The sequence below is a fragment of the Esox lucius genome, chromosome 25 (genome assembly GCF_011004845.1).
Source record: "Esox lucius isolate fEsoLuc1 chromosome 25, fEsoLuc1.pri, whole genome shotgun sequence".
NCBI lineage: Eukaryota > Metazoa > Chordata > Actinopteri > Esociformes > Esocidae > Esox > Esox lucius.
This window is the reverse complement of record NC_047593.1, coordinates 21,807,195-21,825,548: the sequence shown is the minus strand read 5'-3', so window position 1 is coordinate 21,825,548 and position 18,354 is coordinate 21,807,195. Positions and strand designations below refer to the sequence as shown.

The 18,354-nt window shown below is 45.0% G+C and overlaps 1 protein-coding gene across 12 annotated transcripts in view; it reads right to left on the bottom strand.

Annotated features, from left to right (window-relative positions):
- rbm47 (RNA binding motif protein 47) overlaps nucleotides 1-18,354 on the bottom strand; it is a 42,697-nt gene that overhangs the window by 12,238 nt on the left and 12,105 nt on the right. For 6 of the 12 annotated variants that reach the window (XM_010901398.4, XM_010901408.4, XM_010901411.4 and 3 more), the window contains exon 1: nucleotides 14,760-14,921. The exons of 4 other annotated variants lie outside the window; for them this stretch is intronic. The gene's annotated coding sequence lies outside the window, so the exon portion shown is untranslated. Of the gene's footprint in view, nucleotides 1-5,271; nucleotides 5,301-14,759; nucleotides 14,922-18,354 lie in introns of those variants that run through there. 2 more of the 12 variants (XM_034291012.1, XM_034291013.1) reach the window with 2 other exon arrangements.

Sequence of the window (18,354 nt, the reverse complement as noted above, 5' to 3'; positions counted from 1 at the left end):
TAGCCCCTTTAAATGTCTGGTCACAGGCCTGGCTAGCCCCTTTAAATGTCTGGGTCACAGGCCTGGTTAGCCTCTTTAAATATCTGGTCACAGGCTAGCCCCTTTAAATGTCTGGTCACAGGGCAGGCTAGCCCCTTTAAATGTCTGGGTCACAGGCCTGGCTAGCCCCTTTAAATGTCTGGTCACAGGCCTGGCTAGCCCCTTTAAATGTCTGGGTCACAGGCCTGGCTAGCCCCTTTAAATGTCTGGGTCACAGGCCTGGCTAGCCCCTTTAAATGTCTGGGTCACAGGCCTGGCTAGCCCCTTTAAATGTCTGGGTAACAGGCCTGGCTAGCCCCTTTAAATGTCTGGGTAACAGGGCAGGCTAGCCCCTTTAAATGTCTGGGTCACAGGCCTGGCTAGCCCCTTTAAATGTCTGGGTCACAGGCCTGGCTAGCCCCTTTAAATGTCTGGGTCACAGGCCTGGCTAGCCCCTTTAAATGTCTGGGTCACAGGCCTGGCTAGCCCCTTTAAATGTCTGGGTCACAGGCCTGGCTAGCCCCTTTAAATGTCTGGGTCACAGGCCTGGCTAGCCCCTTCAAATGTCTGGGTCACAGGCCTGGCTAGCACCTTTAAATGTCTGGTCACAGGCCTGGCTAGCACCTTTAACTATCTTGGTCACAGGCCTGGCTAGCCCCTTTCAATGTCTGGGTCACAGGCCTGGCTAGCCCCTTTAAATGTCTGGTCACAGGCCTGGCTAGCCCCTTTAAATGTCTGGTCACAGGCCTGGCTAGCCCCTTTAAATGTCTGGTCACAGGTCTTGCAAGCCTCTTTAAAAGTTTGGTTCACAGGCCTGGTTAGCCCTTCTAAATAAGATCACACAGGTCAAGTGTGTATTTTTGTGTGGGTGTGCGAGACACAGGTCTAGTGTGTGTCTGTGTGTGTAAGAGAGCGTCACAGGTCAAGTGTGTGTAGTTAATGTATATTTCTTTTAACTACAAGTGTTTTTATGGTAGTCCATTACTCCACACACGCAATTTGGTAGAAACTGCTGACACCTTTTCCATTAACAGACAGTTAAAGAGAATCTGCTTCAGATGCAGAATTATAACATCTACTGTTATACATGTGAATGATGTGAGTATCTGCTCTACAGACAGTTCAAGAGAATATAACATCTACTGTTATACATTAGAATGATGTGAGTATCTGGTCTAGAGACAGTTAAAGAGAATATAACATATACTGTTATACATTAGAATGATGTGAGTATCTGGTCCACAGACAGTTAAATAGAATATAACATCTACTGTTATACATCAGTAAGGTATACAGCCCATAAACCACAGGTAAAGGTGTAGTTATGCACAGAACAACCCAAAGTACCTGAATAAATCCTTGACATTCCTTATTGCTATTATAAACTGGTAACCACAGCTTTCAGCAAATCAGCACTCAGGTACTGAAGCATCCAGTTTATAAATAACTACCGTATATAAGGTTTTACAACAGTCAGGTCGACCCTTGAAACAACCTCAGATCAGAATGTTCTCCCTGCTGTCCGTTCTCCTGGAATAGGACTTTGACTGGGTGCAGCAGGCAACAATAACCAGAGTGGGAATACAAAGACTTCACGTCAACAACCTGACCGAGGAAAAAGATGCAAAAACAACACTATTACAGTTATAAAGTCACTAATAATAATTATAACTCCCTAACCAATCTTTTCTGATGTTTTTATGTCAATAAGAATCTGCCAGATCAGAATACAGTGTATTTCAAGAATTACATTAATTGCAAACCAATAAACTAATGAATCTACAGTATAACATTAGTTTACTTAAAACAGCAGTTGATTTACTGTATTAAAGTAAAGTAAAGTAAATGCTTTATTTCACTTGTAGAAATGATTTCCCGGTAAATAAAAAAAACTTGCTCTTGACACTGTTATTCTGAAAAGAAGGCAAACCGGAGGACAGTGGTATCTTAGAGCAGTGGTTTTCAACCCTGCTCCTGGAGCCAACCCCACCCAGCATGTTTTAGATCTCTCCCTGCCCAAGCATACATGATGTAGCTCACCAAGGACTTGATAATGGGCTGATCATTTGAATCAGGTGTGACAGAGCAGGGAGAGATCTAAAACATGCCGGGCGGTGTGCCTCAAGGAGCAGGGTTGAAAAACACTGTCTTAGAGAATATTGTTTGTCAGGACTCAACACTGACATCTGTGATAATGAGCATTTCAGGGCTGGCCAATGATGATCAGGTATCAGCACAAACCCCCTACATTTAGACTGTTCTAACCTGGAGCCAGCACAGTGTAGTCAATCAGTCAGCTACTCAACCGATGTCTGAGTCCTTTAATCAGTGTGCCAGGGTTAAAACTGGGACGGTTAAAGCTGGGAGGGCTAGAGTTAAAACTTGGAGGGCCAGGGTTAAAACTGGGGGGGGGGGGGGGGGGGGTGTAAAACTGGGAGGGTTGGGTTAAAACTGGGAGGGCCAGGGTTAAAACTGGGAGGTTTGGGTTAAAACTGGGAGGGCTAGGGTTAAAACTGGGAGGGCCAGAATTAAAACTGGGATGGCCAGGGTTAAAACTGGGAGGGCTAGGTTTAAAACTGGGAGGGCCGGGGTTAAAACTGGGAGGGCTAGGTTTAAAACTGGGAGGGCCCGGGTTAAAACTGGGAGGGCTAGGGAAGAGATTCTAACACCTCTCCACTGAGACGTTACACTATTTTACTGAAGCCCTGAACTAGCACTGTTGAACTAGCACTGTTGAACTAGCACTGTTGAACTAGCACTGTTGAACTAGCACTGTTGAACTAGCACTGTTAATACAGCACTGTTAATACAGCACTGTTGAACTAGCACTGTTGAACTAGCACTGTTGAACTAGCACTGTTGAACTAGCACTGTTAATATAGCACTGTTGAACTAGCACTGTTGAACTAGCACTGTTGAACTAGTACTGTTGAACTAGCACTGTTGAACTAGCACTGTTAATACAGCACTGTTGAACTAGCTCTGTTGAACTAGCGCTGTTGATACAGCACTGTTTAACTAGCACTGTTAATACAGCATTGTTGAACTAGCACTGTTGATACAGCACTGTTGAACTAGGACTGTTGATACAGCACTGTTGAACTAGCACTGTTAATACAGCATTGTTGAACTAGCACTGTTGAACTAGCACTGTTGATACAGCACTGTTGAACTAGCACTGTTGAACTAGCACTGTTGATACAGAATTTCTTGACAATTTCTGTGGTCTAGGATTTAGCTAGATTGATCGATTGTGGTCTATGTTGGTTAAAAGCATATATATATAGGTCTAAGGTGATCTATGTTGGTGAAGAGGTTATCTATGAAGGTCTAGGGTGGTCTATGGAGGTCTAGGATGGTTTTGGAGGTCTAGAGTGGTCTACAGTATATAGGCTAGTGTGGTTTATATAGGTCATGGGTGGTCTATGGAGCTTAGGATGGTCTATGGAGGTCTAGGGTGGTCTATATATGCTAGTGTGGTCTAGATAGGTCATGGGTTGTCTATGAAGGTCTAGGGTTGTCTATATAGGTCATGGGTGGTCTATGAAGGTCTAGGCTGGTCTATGAAGGTCTAGAGTTGTCTATATAGGTCATTGGTGGTCTATGAAGGTCATGGGTGGTCTATGGAGGTCTAGGGTGGTCTATGAAGGTCTATGTTTTTTTTATATAGGGCATGGATCGTCTATGGATGTCTAGGGTGGTCTATGAAGGTCTAGGGTTGTCTATATAGGTCATGGGTGGTCTATGGAGGTCTAGGGTGGTCTAGCAGTGGTCAACTGGTGATCACTTGGTTGATTCAAAATAAACTCTCTCCTCTCTCTCTCTCCTCTCTCCTCTCTCTCTCTCTCCTCCCTCCTCTCTCCTCTCTCCCTCCTCTCTCCTCTCTCCCTCCTCTCTCCTCTCTCCCTCCTCTCTCCTCTCTCCTCTCCCTCTCTCTCCATATTAAGTATACATTCTTCATAGCCACAGCAGAAACACAGTGAAATACAAACACTGGCTGTTCCGTGCCGTGTCTGTACTGTAGATAGGGGAGTGTGTACATCTGTGTGAGCAAACAGAATGGAGAACAATGAGAGTCTCAGTCTCTGGTCTACACTGACAAACACTGAGCCACAAACACACACACGGACACACGTGGACATTGGCACAGTGTCCACCCAGTCGTCCTTAACGACAGGGTCACATGGTAACAAGAGACCTTGACCAATGAAACGTCTGGATTGCTAATCTCAGGGAATCTGTAATCTTTCACCACAAACACTGACCTCACCACAGATACTGACCTCGCCACAGACACTGACCTTACCACAGACACTGACCTCACCACAGACACTGACCTCGCCACAGACACTGACCTCACCACAGACACTGACCTCGCCACAGACACTGACCTCACCACAGACACTGACCTCGCCACAGACACTGACCTCACCACAGACACTGATCTCATCACAGACACTGACCTCACCACAGACATTGACCTCGCCACAGACACTGACCTCACCACAGACACTGACCTCGCCACAGACACTGACCTCACCACAGACATTGACCTCGCCACAGACACTGACCTCACCACAGACACTGACCTCGCCACAGACACTGACCTCACCACAGACACTGACCTCACCACAGACACTGACCTCACCACAGACACTGACCTCGCCACAGACACTGACCTCGCCACAGACACTGACCTCACCCCAGACACAGTTAGTTCAAATACGTTCTCAACCAGTTTACCTGATAAATGAAAGTTGAAATAAACAGTCCTACAGGTCCACAACGCCAGAACAGCTGACCCCAGAACAGTTTTACAAACCCTCACACAGTCCCATTGGGCCTCCAGCCCAGAACAGCTGGCCCCAGAACAGTTTTACAAACCCTCACACAGTCCCATTGGGCCTCCAGCCCAGAACAGCTGGCCCCAGAACAGTTTTACAAACCCTCACACAGTCCCATTGGGCCTCCAGCCCAGAACAGCTGACCCCAGAACAGTTTTACATGTCCCCCTGCCCCCAACACACTACATCTAACCATGTAACAAACAAGCAGGCAAACACACTGTCACAGACATGACACACGCACATTATAATAATCCACCTGTCTGAACAGAAACCTGGCAGCAAAAACACTGTGGTCAGAGACAGACATCACAGACCGCTTTAAACAGCACAACGGACAGACAATGAGAGAGACAACACAGACAGAACAGACAGGTAGGCAGGGAGAGAGACAGACAGCACCACTCACCTCAGCCGGTCAGTCATTAGCAGTCCTGCCTAAAGGAACAGTCGTTTAGAACACTACAGGATGGATGAATGATATGGTTGGAGGACAAGAAAGAGATAGAACAGCAGAGAAAATAGAGGAAGAAAGGAAAGACATGAGGAAAGAGAAGAAAAAAAAGCAGGATGGCCCTCTCCTTTCCTCCAGAGTGTTCAGCGTTGCACCGCTTCTGAGTGTGTAGAGACAGGTAGTACTGGGAACTGAGGAGCCCCCCCCACACACACAGGTCCAGAGCAAAAACACACACACACACACACAAAACACAGGGCCGAAGCAACAGCAGGGCTGAGTCAGGTGGAGGTGGAGCTACAGTGCGTGTAAGTGTGTGTACGTGTATGTGTGTGAGTGTGTGTGTGTGTGTGGGAGAGAACACACACACCACATCCTAAAGCACCTGCTTCATCAACCCCCCTCCCCAACAGTCCCCTCGTAACTACTAGGACAGGGGGGCTGGCATTTAGGAGAGGTGCCTACAGGGAGTTGTAGGTTTTAAGAGTTCTTACTGTATTGTAGTTTCTGCACAGATTTAGATGGTGCACATCTAACCACAGTCCAAAGGAACCAGTGAGTCATGTTAGAACACGTGTGTGTGTGTGTGTGTGTGTGTGTGTGTGTACATAACAACCGTAAATGCGTTACTAACCTGGCCCTAGCTAAGTAAATAGTACACACCTTAGCAAGCAGCTAAGAAAGAAAGAGGAGAGACAGAGGGAGTAAGAGAGAGAGAGAAGAGCAACAGACCGAGTGAGACAGAGAGATAAAGAGACAGACAGATATAGAGAGGGTGTATGTAGCCACCAGAGCATCAACATGTGTGACCTGCTGCCATAATAAAAATAATTTTGATGGAGCATAAAGCAGTTTGTAAATACAATATAATGTACAGTTCATTCACTTCCCTTATTTACATTTCTATAGGGTTTATTCTATTAAATGTTTTGCCTTTTTGGATGATTTTGCACTGGCACTTTGTTTAAAACAAAATAGATGAAAACAGATTAAAAACATACGTATTCCTCAGAAATTCTGTTTTAATGGCATTTGTTAGGCGTTGATCAGTTAATTTGATTTTGTTTATTGTTTTGTTCCTGCTTTGGCTATGTATATACGTTTGTTTCTCATGTCAATAAAGCCTTTTCAACTGAATGGAGTATGAGAGAAAGACAGAGAGAGAATGAGAGAAAGACAGAGAGAGAATGAGAGAATGATGGAGGGAGAGAATTGTGAGGAGAGGAAAAGGTAAAAGTCACAGGTTACTGTGTGAGAGGGTCATGGAGAAAGCAGAAAGTCAAGAGAGTGAGGAGACCTAGACGAAACCAAACCCACTCCTTCTCAACTCACTGACTAGAGGAGTGGTTCCTTATTAACACTCAGACCTGGGACAGAAAGAGAGACAGAGAAAGAGAGACACAGAAAGAGAGACACAGAAAGAGAGACAGAGAAAGAGAGACAGAGAGGAAAAAAGAGAGAGGGTGTGTAATCTATTCTAAATTCATTGTGTTGTTGTTTTAGTCTGATAAAGACTTTTATTATCGATTATCAACAATCCTGAACCAAGAATGCATATCAAACAGACGAAGAGAGGGTGAATGAAAGAGAGCAGATAGGGGAGAAAGAAAGAGAAAGTGGGGCAAAAGAGAAAGAAAATGCTAGAAAAAGAGAGAAGGAAACAGAAAGAAGAAAGAAAGCGTGTGTACGTGTGTGTGTACGTACGTGTGTGTGTACGTGTGTGTACGTGTGTGTGTACGTGTGTGTGTACATGTGTGTGTACTGTACGTCAGTCCGTATACACAATATGAGTGTTTGTGAAGAGGTGAGAGTTCAGTAAGGTAGTCCCTCCCCCTTTTCCTCATTGGGTCAGAGCAGGTGAAAGATTAACAGTTGTTCTTCACGCACAGCAAACCAGTCCAGCCAATTAGTGGCCAGACAGTTTTCTGGTGACTGGATGAAGACAGGACGTCCAGCAGTCCGGTCAGCGTTAACCGTTTACCGTTAAACCACACAATGACTGACGGCTGATCAAGGACGTAAAAACATCTCTCCTTCAATCATTACTCACACAACTGATCAAGGACGTAAAAACATCTCTCCTTCAATCATTACTCACACAACTGATCAAGGACGTAAAAACATCTCTCCTTCAATCATTACTCACACAACTGATCAAGGACGTAAAAACATCTCTCCTTCAATCATTACTCACACAACTGATCAAGGACGTAAAAACATCTCTCCTTCAATCATTACTCACACAACTGATCAAGGACGTAAAAACATCTCTCCTTCAATCATTACTCACACAACTGATCAAGGACGTAAAAACATCTCTCCTTCAATCATTACTCACACAACTGATCAAGGACGTAAAAACATCTCTCCTTCAATCATTACTCACACACACTACAAAGGTCTAAGCCATTCTAACCTTAGGAATCTGCTTCATAGTCCAAACCAGCAATAAAATGATAAAAAGCCAACCACCTCATGATAGCAGGATATACAGGCAATCACACTCTCTCCCTGCCCTGTCTGTCTCCCTTCCCTGTCTGTCTCCCTGTCCTGTCTGTCTCCCTGCCCTGTCTGTCTCCCTGTCAGTCTGTCTGTCTGTCTGCTCTGTCTGTCTCCCTTCCCTGTCTGTCTCCCTGTCCTGTCTGTCTCCCTGCCCTGTCTGTCTCCCTGTCCTGTCTGTCTCCCTGTCAGTCTGTCTGTCTGTCTGCTCTGTCTGTCTCCCTTCCCTGTCTGTCTCCCTGTCCTGTCTGTCTCCCTGCCCTGTCTGTCTCCCTGTCCTGTCTGTCTCCCTGTCAGTCTGTCTGTCTGTCTGCTCTGTCTGTCTCCCTGTCCTGTCTGTCTCCCTGCCCTGTCTGTCTCCCTGTCCTGTCTGTCTCCCTGCCCTGTCTGTCTCCCTGTCCTGTCTGTCTCCCTGTCAGTCTGTCTGTCTGTCTGCTCTGTCTGTCTCCCTGTCCTGTCTGTCTCCCTGCCCTGTCTGTCTCCCTGCCCTGTCTGTCTCCCTGTCCTGTCTGTCTCCCTGCCCTGTCTGTCTCCCTGTCCTGTCTGGCTCCCTGTCAGTCTGTCTGTCTGTCTGCTCTGTCTGTCTCCCTGTCCTGTCTGTCTCCCTGCCCTGTCTGTCTCCCTGCCCTGTCTGTCTCCCTGTCCTGTCTGTCTCCCTGCCCTGTCTGTCTCCCTGTCCTGTCTGTCTCCCTGTCAGTCTGTCTGTCTGTCTGCTCTGTCTGTCTCCCTTCCCTGTCTGTCTGTCTGCCCTCTCTGTCTCCCTGCCCTGTCAGTCTGTCTGTCTTCCCTGTCTGTCTGTCTGACTCCCTTCCCTGTCGGTCTGCTTTGCCCTGTCTGTCTCCCTGTCCTGTCAGTCTGTCTGTCTGATCTGCCCTGTCTGTCTCCCTGCCCTTTCAGTCTATCTCCCTGCCCTGTCGTCTCCCTGCCCTGTCTGTCTTCCTGCCCTGTCAGTCTGTCTCCCTGCCCCTGTCTGTCTCCCTGCCCTGTCAGTCTGTCTTCCCTGTCTGTCTGTCTCCCTGCCCTGTCTGTCTCCCTGCCCTGTCAGTCTGTCTGTCTGTCTTCCCTGTCTGTCTGTCTGCCCTGTCTGTCTGTCTGGCCTGTCAGTCTGTCTGTATCCCTGCCCTGCCCATCCAGTTACAATGGTGTTTAAGGGTGTTAGGCCAGTGAGCCTGTAGTTTTGAGCCAGAAAGTTAACCCAAATTGCTCCCAGGTCATTGCTGTAATTTAGAATGTGTTCTTAATCATGATTTCCTGGTAATAAATGAATCAAATCTTAAAGGAGAATGAATCTCTCCCCTCTCTGCCCAATCATTGTGGAGGAGAATGAATCTCTCCCCTCTCTGCTCAATCATAGTGGAAGAAAATTAATCTCTAAATTCACAGTACGTGTTCAACTGTTGCATACGAAGCATTTGACAAATGGAGTTCTAGCTAACAACAGTTAGCATGACCATGATGCAGCACACACCAATTCCCAGTGACAGACACTAAACCAAAACAACTTGGGTGGTGCTAGAGAAGCTGAGTGGGTTGGGTGGTGCTAGAGGAGCTGAGTGGGTTTGGTGGTATTAGAGGAGCTGAGTGGGTTTGGTGGTGCTAGAGGAGCTGAATGGGTTGGGTGGTGCTAGAGGAGCTGAATGGGTTGGGTGGTGCTAGAGAAGCTGAATGGGTTTGGTGGTGCTAGAGAAGCTGAATGGGTTTGGTGGTGCTAGAGGAGCTGAGTGGGTTCAGTGGTGCTTGAGAAGCTGAGTGGGTTTGGTGGTGCTAGAGGAGCTGAATGGGTTTGGTCGTGCTAGAGGAGCTGAATGGGTTGGGTGGTGCTAGAGAAGTTGAGTGGGTTTGGTGGTGCTAGAGGAGCTGAATGGGTTTGGTCGTGCTAGAGGAGCTGAATGGGTTGGGTGGTGCTAGAGAAGTTGAGTGGGTTTGGTGGTGCTAGAGGAGCTGAGTGGGTTTGGTGGTGCTAGAGGAGCTGAGTGGGTTTGGTGGTGCTAGAGGAGCTGAATGGGTTGGGTGGTGCTAGAGAAGTTGAGTGGGTTTGGTGGTGCTAGAGGAGCTGAGTGGGTTGGGTGGTGCTAGAGGAGCTGAGTGGGTTGGGTGGTGCTAGAGGAGCTGAGTGGGTTGGGTGGTGCTAGAGGAGCTGAATGGGCCGAGCCAAGGAAAGGATGTGGGCAGAGTGGAGCACAGGCTAGTGGGATCCCATTGTGAAACATTGCCTTGTTATAGCAAGTTTTCAGAAAATACCTTCTCTGTAAAGTGCATGTCTGCCAACTCAACCTCCACTCTTTAACAAATCTAGCCTACTCTGTGACATTCTAAATGTAGTCTACATCGTAACATTCTAAATATAGTCTACATTGTAACATTCTAAATGTAGTCTACTCTGTGACATTCTAAATGTAGTCTACTCTGTGACATTCTAAATGTAGTCTACATCGTAACATTCTAAATGTAGTCTACTCTGTGACATTCTGAATGTAGTCTACATCATAACATTCTAAATGTAGTCTACATCGTAACATTCTAAATGTAGTCCACTCTGTGACATTCTAAATGTAGTCTACTCTGTGACATTCTAAATGTAGTCTACATCGTAACATTCTAAATGTAGTCTACATCGTAACATTCTAAATGTAGTCTACATTGTAACATTCTAAATGTAGTCTACACTGTAACATTCTAAATGTAGTCTACACCGTAACATTCTATATGTAGTCTATATTGTAACATTCTAAATGTAGTCTATACCGTAACATTCTAAATGTAGTCTACTCTGTGACATTCTAAATGTAGTCTACATTGTAACATTCTAAATGTAGTCTACATCGTAACATTCTAAATGTAGTCTACATTGTAACATTCTAAATGTAGTCTACACTGTAACATTCTAAATGTAGTCTACACCGTAACATTCTATATGTAGTCTACATTGTAACATTCTAAATGTAGTCTATACCGTAACATTCTAAATGTAGTCTACTCTGTGACATTCTAAATGTAGTCTACTCTGTGACATTCTTAATGTAGTCTACATCGTAACATTCTAAATGCAGTCTACATTGTAACATTCTAAATGTAGTCTACATCGTAACATTCTAAATGTTGTCTATCTGACTCCCTGTCTATCTGACTGTCTGTCTGTCTGTCTCCCTGTCTATCTGTCTCCCTATCTATCTGACTCCCTGTCTATCTGTCTTCCTGTCTATCTGTCTCCCTGTCTATCTGACTCCCTGTCTATCTCACTCCCTGTGTTGGACATAAAAATGGTTAATATAATGGTTTTTTACAGGTTTAAATGAAACAGGTACTGATACAGTACTGTTATAACATGACAGAGTTATTAAGAGAATTCAGACAAGAACAATACTGTTATAACATGACAGAGTTATTAAGAGAATTCAGACAAGAACAATACTGTTATAACATGACAGAGTTATTAAGAGAATTCAGACAAGAACAATACTGTTATAACATGACAGAGTTATTAAGAGAATTCAGACAAGAATAGAAAAGAGAAGTCAAGAAATCCCTAAAACACCTAAAACAACCCCTTGCTCCTCTTCTCCTCCCCTCTCCCCTCTCCTCTCCCTTCCCCTCTCCAGGACCTGTACCTCCTCTCCCTCTTTTCCCATCACATCTGCTCCTCTCATCGAGCTTGAGTGAACCAGAGGAATGAGGGGTACAGGTACATGAATGGGGAGAGAGGGAGAGAGGGAGAGAGGGAGGGAGTGAGGGAAGGGGGAGGTGGTGAAAAGAGGGTGAGGAGGAGAGGAGAGGAGGTGCAGAGAAGGTGAGGGTTGGAAGTAAATGGAGATATGGGGAGAGGAGAGAGGGAGTGATGGAAAGAGGGAAGTAGAGGAGGAGAGCACTGAATGTTCCCTCCGTCCCCAACCCCCCACCCCCCACCCACCAACCCCCACCCACCCACCCTCACCCACCCCCACCCACCCACCCCGGCACTGGAAAGCTCTTCAAAGTAAAGCTGGCACAAAGAATGCCAGGTCACACTGAGGGCAAACGACCTCCCGCCCCGCCTTCCCCGCTCCCTTACTCTCATACACACACAAATACACACGCACATAACTACACACACATAGACACACATGAGCAGACACACAACTGCAGGTTGTTTCCAGTTAATTTGCTTAAACCCTCCTCTTCCCCTATTCTGTCCTGCCCCCCCCCCAGCCCACAACACTCCTCCCACAGCATTTCCTGCCGTATGTCGTTGTGTTCTCATGTCCCAGTCCTCTAGTCACACCTTTATGTGTTCAGGGATTTATCTGACAGCAACAGCTGGATGAACTGTCCCAAACCACAGCCATCTTATCTAATGTGGGAAGTGACATCCTGATCTCACTCCAGTCCCAGGGAGACTCGTCACATTCTAACAAACCTGCTGACCAATCACAATGGAGAATAACAGCAGTGACCACAAACATCACATCCTGCTGAATCATGACATCAATTACATCTACAAAATGGCCATATGCTATAATACAGAGGCACAGAACTTGGTATAACGCCATGTGACACTTATTATTGTAACCACTAATAATGAACTCTTTCACCTTAACGAGGAAGTGGTCATCTGGTCATATTTAAGTATATAGGTTAGAGTGTGTGTTATGAGCTGGCACTCTGAGTGAGCAATGACTTAATGAGCTGGCTTAATCAATGGCAAGCTTAGTTTGAATGTTCTGGCTTTGTGCAGCCTGTGACGTGTCCACCATTGCATAAAGGGCTGCATTCATTTGTCTTGGGGCGGCCCTCATACTGATGTCTTATCAACCAAAGTGGCCCCCATTAGAGTTATAGCATCAGGATATGAGTTCAAATGTTTGATTATTTTGTGTATCAGGTTAGCATTAGGTTAAGAGTTAGGGTTAGGTTATGATTATCTGGTTATGAGTTAGCATCAGGTCATGATTTAGCATTAGGTTATGAGTTAGCATCAGATTATGAGTTAGCATCAGGTCATGATTTAGCATCAGGTTAAGAGTTAGCATCAGGTTATTAGTTAGCATCAGGTTAAGAGTTAGCATCAGGTTATTAGTTAGCATCAGGTCATGATTTAGTATTAGGTTATGAGTTAGCATCAGGTCATAATTTAGCATTAGGTTATGAGTTAGCATCAGGTTATGAGTAAGCATCAGGTCATGATTTAGCATTATGTTATGAGTTAGCATCAGGTTATGATTTAGTATTAGGTTATGAGTTAGCATCAGGTCATGATTTAGCATTAGGTTATGAGTTAGCATTAGGTTATGAGTTAGCATCAGGTCATGATTTAGCATTAGGTTATGAGTTAGCATCAGGTTATGAGTTAGCATCAGGTCATGATTTAGCATTGGGTTATGAGACCAACACATTCCTTTAAATAATCAGCTAGCGTTGTCCTCAAGGCCCTAGCTGACATTGTTCTACACTATCACCACTACAGTTACAGTTAATGCTGTCACCCCACTGATAACCACTCCAGTGTTTGTTACAGACATTGACGTTGTCAAATCACTGAGTAAAAAAAGGTTCAACCCATTGTGACATCAAAGACGATGTCACCCAGCAGTGTTTCCTAATGGTGAGGACAAGGTGTGTGTGTTTTGATCATGAGATCACTTTGCATCCAGACTTGCTAGTTGGAGTCAAACTCACTAACATTATCCTGCTGGTAGGGACTCTGATAAGGGCTACGGTGATACACAGACACTGTTTATTGCCGACCCCTTCTGCAAACACAGAGGGTGTGTGTGACCATGTCAAACCACAATACCCAGTCTATCTCCCCAAAGCTATGTTGACCAATTACAATGAAACTGGTGTGAAAGACAGTAACTATGAAAACACAAAAGCACTGCAGGACCTTGAGAATCCCTGTATCCCATAATACTCAGATCTAAAGTAGTGGAATATGTAGGGGATAGGTTTTCATCTGTACATATAGTAGAGATAGTGTTTCAAAGGGACTGAACCTACCACATCAGAGTTCATTCACAAGCCTAACCCCAACCCTACCAAAACATTTTTACAACATTAACATTGAAAGGTGTCAATCTGCTAAAGGTATGAATCACATGACCGTATTGTGAAGCTGGTTGTCAAGGGAGACTCCATAGAAACACTAACACTATGTACTGTCTATGGGTTGGTTGTTCAACCGAATCTGGATTTCTGCTGAATGACTGTAAAATGCCATGTAAAACCATAGAAACCATAGAAACATCAAGTCTGCTGACAAGGTCTATCCAACACCTGTAAACAGCAACACACACACACACACACACACACAATACCACAGTGCACACAACACACACACAAATTGCCCTAGCATGGTGAAAGACTATTGATCATATGATCACTACAAGCAACATGAATGGCAGTTCTCTGTTATTCTAGTCTCCTCACACACACACACGAGCACGCACTTTAATGCACACCCACACACACACACACACACACACACACACACATACCACATGACAATCTGCTGTTTTTTTGTGTAAAAAGTTCTCATTTCCCTGTCTGATAGTAAGGCTTTCATCCATGCCTGGTAAAGGCTCTGGAAACAGTACTAGTTAGCCTGGTAAAGACCCTGGTTTAGAGAAACAGTACAAGTTAGCCAACATACAATCAAACGCTTCCTTTCCTTTCCAAGGAAGTAAAGAAATGTAACTAACAGAACATTTGGAAATAAAGAAATATAATAAATAGATTATAGAAAACTATTACAAAAGCAGAAAGAAAAATAGTATTTTGCCCAGGGTCGGACAAGAGTAAAAACCTAGACTGAGATTGAACATGCGATGAAAGCTGTGGGCAAATAAAAAATCTAATGTGGACACTGAGGGTAACACGCGACGTGAATAAACATGTAATTAAGCAGAAAACCACAGACGCCACAATCAGAACACACAATCATTGTCAACAGACAGGCGGGTCAGTTGTACCTGGAGAAGGGAGGGAGCAGTCCAAACCTGGAGGAGGGAGAGAGCAGTCCAAATCAGGGAGATACCGTGATAGAAATCCCTAAACTCTCTGACACACTCTCTGTCTCTCTCTGGCTCACTCTCTGTCCCCTCTCTGACACACTCTCTGTCTCTCTCTGATACTCTCTGTCCCTCTCTGTCCCCTCTCTGACACACTCTCTGACAGTCTCTGTCCACTCGCTGTCCCTCTCTGTCCCCTCTCTGACACACTCTCTGACAGTCTCTGTCCGCTCTCTGACACAATGTGACGCCGTACTATTCTACCTGACTCTCTGCTGGTGTGTGTTTGTGTGTGTAGGTTCCAAAGGTGTCTGAGTGTTTACCCAACGTTGAGGAGGGAGGGGTGGGTCTACAGGTAACTCCCACCTCCTTCCTCCTCCCCCCTCCCCCCTCCTCCCCCCTCCGTACTCCTCCCCCAACTGATCGAGAAAGGGAGAGAATAGGTTGTTCATTGACAACAATCATTGAAAGTTCCAGTGAGATCATTGATGTGTGTTGGTACGTGTGTGTGTGTCTGTTTGTCTGTTTGTCTGTTTGTCTGTGTGTCTGTGTGTCTGTGTGTCTTTGTCTGTGTGTGTGTGTGTCTGTGTGTGTATGTCTGTGTCTGTGTGTCTGTTTGTCTGTGTGTCTGTGTGTCTGTTTGTCTGTGTCTGTGTGTGTGTGTGTCTGTGTGTGTATGTCTGTGTCTGTGTGTGTCTGTTTGTCTGTGTGTCTATGTGTCTGTGTGTCTGTGTGTCTGTGTGTGTGTGTGTCTGTGTGTGTGTGTGTGTGTCTGTGTGTGTGTGTGTCTGTGTGTGTGTGTGTGTGTGTGTCTGTGTGTGTCTGTGTGTCTGTGTGTCTGTTTGTCTGTGTGTGTGTGTGTGTCTGTGTGTGTTTGTGTGTGTCTGTGTCTGTGTGTGTGTGTCTGTGTGTCTGTGTGTGTGTGTGTGTGTGTGTGTGTGTCTGTGTCTGTGTGTGTGTGTGTGTGTGTGTGTCTGTGTCTGTGTGTGTGTGTCTGTGTGTCTGTGTCTGTGTGTGTGTGTGTGTGTGTCTGTGTGTGTGTGTGTGTGTGTGTCTGTGTCTGTGTGTCTGTGTGTCTGTGTGTCTGTGTCTGTGTGTGTCTGTGTGTCTGTGTGTCTGTTTGTCTGTGTGTGTGTGTGTGTGTCTGTGTCTGTGTGTGTGTGTCTGTGTGTCTGTGTGTCTGTGTCTGTGTGTGTCTGTGTCTGTGTGTGTGTGTCTGTGTGTCTGTGTGTCTGTGTGTCTGTGTGTCTGTGTCTGTGTGTGTGTGCATGTAGGTGCAGCACAATATCTCCAATATACTTATGAACAGTTCAGACTTGCAATTACCTTGAAAATGGTTAAGGGTTAGGGGCTGCTCTTAAAATGCAAATATCTGCCCTGTCATTTTAAATATTTTAAACATTTGAAACACTGAATAATTTAAATTGGGAGGTATCAATCAATTACATTTATTTATAAAGCCCTTTTTACAACAGCGGTTGTCACAAAGTGCTTTTACAGAAACACCCAGCCTTTAACCCCAAGGAGCAAACAACAGTAGTGTTGAATTTCAGTGGCTAGGAAAAACTCCCTAAAAAGGCCAAATTTTAGGTAGAAACCTAGAGAGGACCCAGGCTCAGGGTGACCAGTCCTCTTCTGGCTGTGCCGGGTGACATAAGAGTCAATTAAGAGTCCAATTGGAATAATTAATAAATGCATGTGGGCTAAATCCAGAGTCTATTGAAATTTAGACTAGGTCAGAAGTATGACCAGGTGGACAAGGACAGGGACAGCAACAGGCCCCCCAAACCAGGTACTCCGCAGGTGTGGACCAGGACCTGGAACTCATTAAATGTAATACACATGTCTAGTCTCACAATCAGATGGCAAATCACAGTAGACCCACCTTGTTTACATCTGATGGTTTTTTAAACTTGAGGGTCTAACTAGCCTGACACACTGCATCTTTTTCACTCCCTCTGCTTTGGAAGCCTTGTGCAAAAGCCAGGTGTGAATGCTCAAATTAATGACAAGAAGTGCGAGAGAGAGAGGCCCTGTCATTTAGGCTTCTCTTTTAGAACTTGTTATCTAGGCTAGCATGGACTAGAAAGATGTGATATGAGACCTCATCATACAGGCTAGCATGGACTGGAAAGATGTGATTTGAGACCTCGTCGTTTAGGCTAGCATGGACTGGAAAGATGTGATTTGAGACCTTGTCGTATATGAAGGCATGGACTGGAAAGACGTGATTTGAGACCTAGTCATTTCGGCTAGCATGGACTAGAAATACATGATTTGAGACCTTATCATTTCAGCTAGCATGGACTGGAAAGACGTGATTTGGGACCTCGTCGTTAAGGCTAGCATGGACAGGAAAGACGTTATTTGAGACATGGTCATTTAGGCTAGCATGGACAGGAAAGACGTTATTTGAGACCTTGTCGTTTAGGATTGCATGGACTGGGAAGATGTGTCATTTAGGCTAGCATAGCCTGGAAATACGTGATTTGAGACCTTGAAATTTAGGCTAGCATGGACTGGAAAGACGTGATCTGAGACCTTGTAGTTTAGGCTAGCATGGACTGGAAAGACGTGATTTGGGACCTCGTCGTTAAGGCTAGCATGGACAGGAAAGACGTTATTTGAGACATGGTCATTTAGGCTAGCATGGACAGGAAAGACGTTATTTGAGACCTTGTCGTTTAGGATTGCATGGACTGGGAAGACGTGTCATTTAGGCTAGCATAGCCTGGAAATACGTGATTTGAGACCTTGAAATTTAGGCTAGCATGGACTGGAAAGACGTGATCTGAGACCTTGTCGTTTAGGCTAGCATGGACTGGGAAATGAAGACACATGTTGTCGTTGGTTTGATTAATTTGAAGCCAACAACAGCATCAAAAAGTCACAATAATCTAACAGCTAGGCCAGAAAGCATTCTTTGTTGATGGTCAGTTTGATTAAAGTACACACACACACAGATACACACACACACACAGACACACACAGATACACAGACACACAGATATACACAGACAAAGGAGCCTGAGAAAGTGAATAGAAATCAAACTGAACACATTCCACAGATGTCTTAAAGGAACACTATGTGGAGAACTGAAACTGCATGTGTGTGTGTACATGTGCACACGTGTGTGTGTGTTTGGGTGCAACACAACATATGAATTACCAACCTGACGAAGAAATATTGCTCAGCACATGTCATGTGGAGAACCTTGTCAGGGTGTAACAGTTAACATATTGAGGTCTAATCCTTATGACTAACTTTTGGCCCACAGGATCTAGTCTGACTTTGTAACCAATAAAAATATTTTTTGTCGCATTTCAGTCTTTTGTTCTGTTTAATGGAGAGCTAATTCTGTACCTCCTCATATGTGTATGTTCATCCAGTCATGTATGTTCATCCTGTCATGTGTGTATGTTTCATCCTGTCATGTGTGTATGTTCATCCAGTCATGTATGTTCATCCTGTCATGTGTGTATGTTTCATCCTGTCATGTGTGTATGTTCATCCAGTCATGTATGTTCATCCTGTCATGTGTGTATGTTTCATCCT